The sequence below is a fragment of the Gekko japonicus genome, unplaced genomic scaffold (genome assembly GCF_001447785.1).
Source record: "Gekko japonicus isolate JY-2015 unplaced genomic scaffold, Gekko_japonicus_V1.1 scaffold662, whole genome shotgun sequence".
Classification (NCBI taxonomy): domain Eukaryota; kingdom Metazoa; phylum Chordata; class Lepidosauria; order Squamata; family Gekkonidae; genus Gekko; species Gekko japonicus.
Genome location: NW_015164202.1, coordinates 415497 through 422130, shown reverse-complemented (window position 1 = coordinate 422130; position 6634 = coordinate 415497).

Sequence of the window (6634 nt, the reverse complement as noted above, 5' to 3'; positions counted from 1 at the left end):
GGGGGCAATGAAGTATGGTGTGTGTAGTGGATTCTATATCTTTTAGAGAGCAAGGACAAAGTCTGTCAACATATGGTATCTGGCGGTACCTCCCTAAAAGCACCTCTGATGGCAGAACATTAAAGTGTGCAAGCATGTATGCTCTGCGATGATGTGGGGCTGTTAAACTTGACAGATACTTCACAGTAGAGCCCATGTCAAAAGTCCCCAACCTGCTTGGGGAGCATCTGCTGGTTGCACCTTCCCTAAATTCTTGCCTTTTGATGTTGAGAAATCTTTGTTTAATAATAGCATAGGCTTGTTTATCTGAAAAGGGGGCTAAATAATCCTGGGATAGTCCCATTGAAGAGTTTCTCCTCTACATATCTAAGTCATGGAGACAGATGGGACTCAGTTAACATGTGAGTAATAATACTTTTAGCTTTAGCATGGAAATGAAGTTTAAGCCAAAACTGAGTTATCAGCCATGCTCTGGTCGATAGAAGCCTTTGATTGGTTTCTAAGCATAAAGCTGCATAAGGAACACATGAGGGAAGTCCAAGAATTTTCCGCAAGAATCTGGACTGAATTCTTTCCAAGTCCACATTTAAGGCTTCAATCCAGATTGGTACTCCATAGAATAAGATCATGCTACTAATTTATTTATTTTTAGAGATCATGTGCACCTGCCATTGATGAGTATATGACATTCCCAGCTCCACTGGTTTTCCACGTCATGACTCAAAGGAGCCAGGAGTTCTTTATCTTCCTCAGTTTCAACAATTAATGAACATGCACCTGCCAAGCAGCAGCTGCTTTTTTAAAAGTGCTTTAAAGACTAAAGAACACCCAGATAAAAAATCAGCATATAAATCTGATTGTTTTTCTATGCGGATTTTAATTTTAAGCTGAAGACTATTTTTAGTGGCAGATATGCCTGCTGGGTAAACTCATATACTTACATTGCTGTTTTTAAATTCTGGTGCTATCACTATTTTCAGGATGGAGGCAAAACTCAAAGGCCTTGACAATTTTGCAAAGGCAGACAGATCCCACAGACATCAACACATTTTTACAGGCACCATATGGAAACCAGTTCTGTATACACAATACATATTCTGAGCAATCCTTTCATTTTAGGAACCCCTTTCATAGAAAAAGTTAGGAGACTTATGATAATAAATCATGGATTCAGAGACAACATTCAGAGCACTTAATTGTACTACTACTTATCCATCTTTTAACTAGACACAATATTTCTCTATTTCAATTGCACACTTAAAAAGATGGAAATCTGTGGTGACTGCCAAGCATACAAATATCACAAGGATGACGACCACAAAAGTATAGAGGCAGTTATGTCAGTTACTGTTAGGTATAATACAAGTATTTTCAGTGTGGATTTGTGAACAGGCCTGTGTACATGTATTGATGAATATAATGTGTCAAGTAGTACAATTATCAGAGAAATGTGAAAGAAATAATAAGGCTGACAAGATGGAAACTTCACAACTTTAATAAAAGGCCTCTGCTATGCAAAAAAAAACAACAACGTCCCTTTCTCTTCTATGTGAGGCAAAGTGCAAGTTGTTACACATTCACATCGGCAGCTCAGACCAAGGGGACTTGGCTAGGAGAAAGGTTGGTTTTTTTTTCTTTTTTGTGTGGCAGTGCTCATTTTAATCCTCTGTGGTTTTGCACTCATTCTTGAAGGGCAAAAAAAAGTGAGACATTTTCTCTATTGCCTATTTTCAGGAGATAGGAAATGCTAAAAGAGACAGAGAATTTGTGAAGGGTTTTAGTGGCACTTTCTCAAATATGTGATTTTCTTAGACAGAGAGGAATAACACTTACAGCCTGATCCTAACCCCTGCTGGAGCTGTTGGAAGCACAAGCTCTGGCTTAGCCTGCAAAAGCTGTACTAGAATCCCAAGAAAGGCAGATGTGCCTCTTTCTTATTCTCTTGTCTTCCCTTTACTACATTTTCTTGCCTGAACAAGTTTGCACTGGCTTGAGATATACTGAATTTTTCGTTACAGACCTTAGAGTGCTACATAAGAAACTGGGGTATTTTTTAAAAAAGGTAGGTGGAGTTTATGGAACCATGTACTTGTCCAGTAATTTGATAGCCTAATATGTTCTTCCATAGACTTTGTTATACAAATAGATTCCCAGTCAAAAAGAGAAGTCAAAATGAGGAGGAAGGTTCATAGTGTTTTAATTGCAATTAAGATACCTGAAAGCAGTTAGGCCAAAATGGCCTATCAAAAAAAAAATATGACTGCTTTCTGGCCACAATCAGGAAATACCTGAAGTTTTATACCTGGAGAGACATAATCACTTTGCCACAGAGCAGTCAAAATGACAGGGAATTGGATACAGGCTGTGAGGCTTTTTATCTTTTTGCAGATAAAGTCTTATTTATTTATTTATTTATTTCAACTTGCTACCCCGCTCGAACCCCCCAGGGGGTCTCTGAGCGGCTTACAGTTAACCGTTATCCCTTACCTATGGCCACATATATACTGGGGTGGGGACTGTCCTAACAGCACCCAGTGGAGGGACGTTATTCGATGATCTTCCTTCTGGAACGGCTCATCAGCTCGGCTTCTTTCTGGCTTTTTCTCCTTCTATCCGTGATCTTTCTGGTGGCGGTTTCAGCGGGCCTCTCAAGCGCTCGGCGTGCTTCCGGTGCGGTTCTGGCTCCATCCATTGAGGCCCCGCCGCGCCTGTGCCTCCCACGCTCCCAGCGTCTTCCTGGCTCCGCCTTCCACCAACGTCCGGACCCTCGTAGATGTTGTGCCTCAGTCGCCATTTTTCCGCTGCTCTCCGTCTGCTGCTCGCTGCCTCACCGCTCATCGTCGCCACTGCACAGACTCCCTCGACGGGGGAGGGTGCCCCCTACCATCTAAGGTAGGTACCCATTGATCTACTCGCACATTTTTGATGTTACATCGTGCTTTCGAACCGCTGGGTTAGCGGGAGCTGAGACTGGGGCCAGGTGCTCACTCTGGCCATGGCGGGAATCGAACAGCTGTAGCAGCTGTTTGTAGATGTTACATGCAGGTGTTTAACCACCTGCGCCACCGCTCTGCCGCAACCTCCCGGCCACACTTGAGACAGTATGTGAACTAGAGGCCCCATGCATATCTTCTGGTCCCATTCTGGATTATTTCAGCCCTCTCAGCCTAGAGGAAGGTGACAGATTAATCTCAATGGTACGTTCAACCACATGCAGCCTTGATTCATGCCCCTCCTAGCTAATTAAAGCTGGCCACGAGGGGTTTCAAGGCACCTTTAGGGACATTATTAACAGGCCCCTCTCTGAGGGCCTATTCCAAGGGGCTCTCAAGGAAGTGATGGTCCACCCTCTCTTAAAAAATCAATCTTTGGACCCGGTCGAATTGGTCAACTATCGGCCGGTCTCCAATTTGCCCTATGTGGGCAAATTAATAGAGAGGGCGGTGGCGATACAGTTGCAGAGCTTTCTGGATGACACTTCCATGCTGGATCCCTTCCAGTCTGGCTTCCGTCCTGGTCACGGGACGGAGACAGCACTGGTCACCCTCACAGATGACCTCCAGAGACATCTGGATTGAGGCGGGATGGCGGTGCTGCTGTTGTTAGACCTGTCGGTGGTGTTCGACATGGTCGACCATCAGCTGCTCACCCATCGCATTGCCGACGTGGGGATTTGGGGGATGGCCTTGCAGTGGCTTGTCTCCTTTCTCCAGGGTCAGGGACAAAGGGTGGCACTTGGGGAGATGTCCCGAAGGCACCCACTAGTTTGTGGTGTGCCCCAAGGGGCAGTGCTCTCCCCAATGCTATTTAAGATCTATATGCAGCCCCTTGCCCAGATTGCCCGGAGGCATGGGCTTGGATGTCATCAATATGCAGATGACACCCAGCTCTATCTGTTGTTGGGCGGTCAGTCTGCCTCTACCCCAGAAGATCTGGACTAGGCGTTGCAGGACATGGCAGGATGGCTTAGGTTGAGTCGACTGAAATTGAATCCGATGGAGGTCCTTTGCCTGAATTGGAGTGGTTTGGGGTTAGGGGTCCCTCTTCCGGCCTTCAGGTGGGGCGCTGCTGGTGCCAGCGCCGAGGGTCAGGAGCTTGGGAGTGTACCTGGATGCTTCCTTGACAACAGAGGCCCAGGTAGCAGCCACTGCCAAGGCAGTTTTTTACCACTGTAAGGAAGACACCAACTTGTCTGTAAAACAGCAACACTGTAGAACTGAAGGATGGCAGGAGGGGGAAGATCAACCTTGCAAGTCTTTACAGGAACTATCTGGTTCTCAGCTTTGCAAGAGTAGCACAGCTGAGATATCTTAATTGACAGCTGCACTGGAGACAGGGAGGGGCAGCGTCTTAACAGGTCCTTTTGCCTGATTTGCCAAACCTGAGTGTAGAGCCTGAAGCTGGGTATTCTGGCAGAGAACCCAAAGCCTGTGTCTTACAACCACCTTCGGCTGATTAGGCAGTTGGTCCCCTTCCTCGAACGCAATGATTTGGCTTCAGCGATCCATTCTATGGTCACCTCAAGGCTAGACTACTGTAATGCTCTCTACATGGGGCTGCCCTTGGGGCAACTCCGGAAGCTGCAGCTGGTGCAGAACGCGGCAGCCAGGCTGCTGATGGGCTTCCCCAGGTGGGAGTACATCCAGCCTGTGCTGAAGTCATTCCACTGGCTTCCAACAGCGTTTCAGATTTGCTTCATGCTGCTGATTTTGACCTTTAAAGCCCTAAATGGTCAGAGGCCTGCCTACTTGAGGGACCGCCTTTCCCCGTACATTCCCCCGAGAGCACTGTGGTCTGGAACACAACACCACCTGGCCCCCGTGGGCCTAGGGATGCCAGGTTGGCGGTAACTAGGGCCAGGGCATTCTCCCTGGTGGTGCCAACACTGTGGAACGAGCTCCCCAACAAGATTAGAGCTCTACAGGACCTCCAGCAGTTCCATAGAGTGGTAAAAATGGAGCTATTTCACCAAGCATTTCAATAAAAACTGATTGCTCCAGTGGGGCTGCACTAGCACTTTATTACAGGATGTCCCTGTATTTATTTATTTAGCCTAACTGTATGTATTGAAATTGTATGAATTGTATTTTATTTTGTATTTGCTGGTTTAAAACTGTTTGTTGGTTTTAAATTGTTTGTAAGCCGCTTCGGCGGGAGGGCGGGGTAGAAATTTAATTTAAAAATAAATAAAATAAAAATATATGCAGAGATCATAATTGGTTACAAAGGACAGTGCATCATTTGAGTAATAGTTCACTCATTAGTCAAAAATAGAGAAAGGTGTGCCTACATGATATCTTGAATGTTTATTTAATTTAACCTGAATAATATTAAACAAGGATTCTTCATACCCAAAAAAAGGATTGTTTTTTTTCTGAAATGGAACTAAAATCCTTTTGACCCAGACACTGCAGAGTTTTATCCCAAACTACTAAGAAACTATGAACTCTATACCTATGTTCTATACCCAAAGAATATTGTTTTCTTTTTTGCTAGTATCAGCTAGAAGGATACTCTAACCTACAAGGGAAAGGCCTTACTATTTAGTAGGCTTTCATTACATTCTAATAAAAAACATGAGGAAAAAATCCATATAACCAGAAAAATATGAATATTTTGAAAGAAAAAAATCATTTTATCCCCATTCATACTACAACTTCCATGATACTTCCAACTAGATCCAAGAAATATCAGAGATATTGGAGGGAAAGGGAGCAGAAGAAGGCCTGTGCCCTCTTGTAAGCCACCCTGAGCCCTCTTGCGGGGAGAGCGGGGTAGAAATGTCAAAAATAAATAAATAAATAAATAAAACTACTCCATTACTATTTTAAATAATACTCCATTACACCTATACCTTCGTTTCTGAATCAGAGACTGCAGTGGGATGACAGAACACAAAGAAAGCACAAGGAAAAGGTCAAAGTACTAATATTATTCCTACTTGGGAAGAAGGTTGTGAAACCTTACAAAACCCAAGCAATTTCCAATTCTCACCCTGCCACACACATGCACAAAGTAAAAACAATGAGTTTTCATCTTTTCACTAGACCCATTATATCATATATAATACTAGGAATGAGGCCCATTGTGGAAATACATACAATGAGCTCTAGAGAGAAGGATCTGAGTGGATTCCCTGGTCTTGGGAACTCAGTGTCAATTTGCTGTGATGACCTCAGCAGGGTATAATGACACAGAGCTTACAGTTTTATTTCGGGAACTAATCATTGCAATCTGAAGAGCAGTTGTAATTCTGAGTGATATCCAGCCCCCACCTGGGGATTGGCAACAATGGTTCCCCAGGAGGAAATGGCTGGTTTGGAGGGTGGAGTCTGTGGCATTGTACCTGTCTGAGGTCCCGCCCCTCCTCAAACCTCACCCTCTCCAGGCTCCACCACTCAAATCTCCAGGGATTTCCATATCTAAAGTTGGCAACGTTATCTCCTCCCCTCTCAGCAGCCTCTTCCTAGGCAAAGTTCTGTCTTTCTCATTAGTGGGGAGCAAAGCAGCTTATTTCATTCTCATCTTCCACTTTGTGATATGTACAGCAACCCTGCAAGGTAGGTTCGGCAGAATGTCTGTGGCTGGTCCGAAATCACCCAGGCAACTTCCATAGAGAGGCTCCTGCTGAACA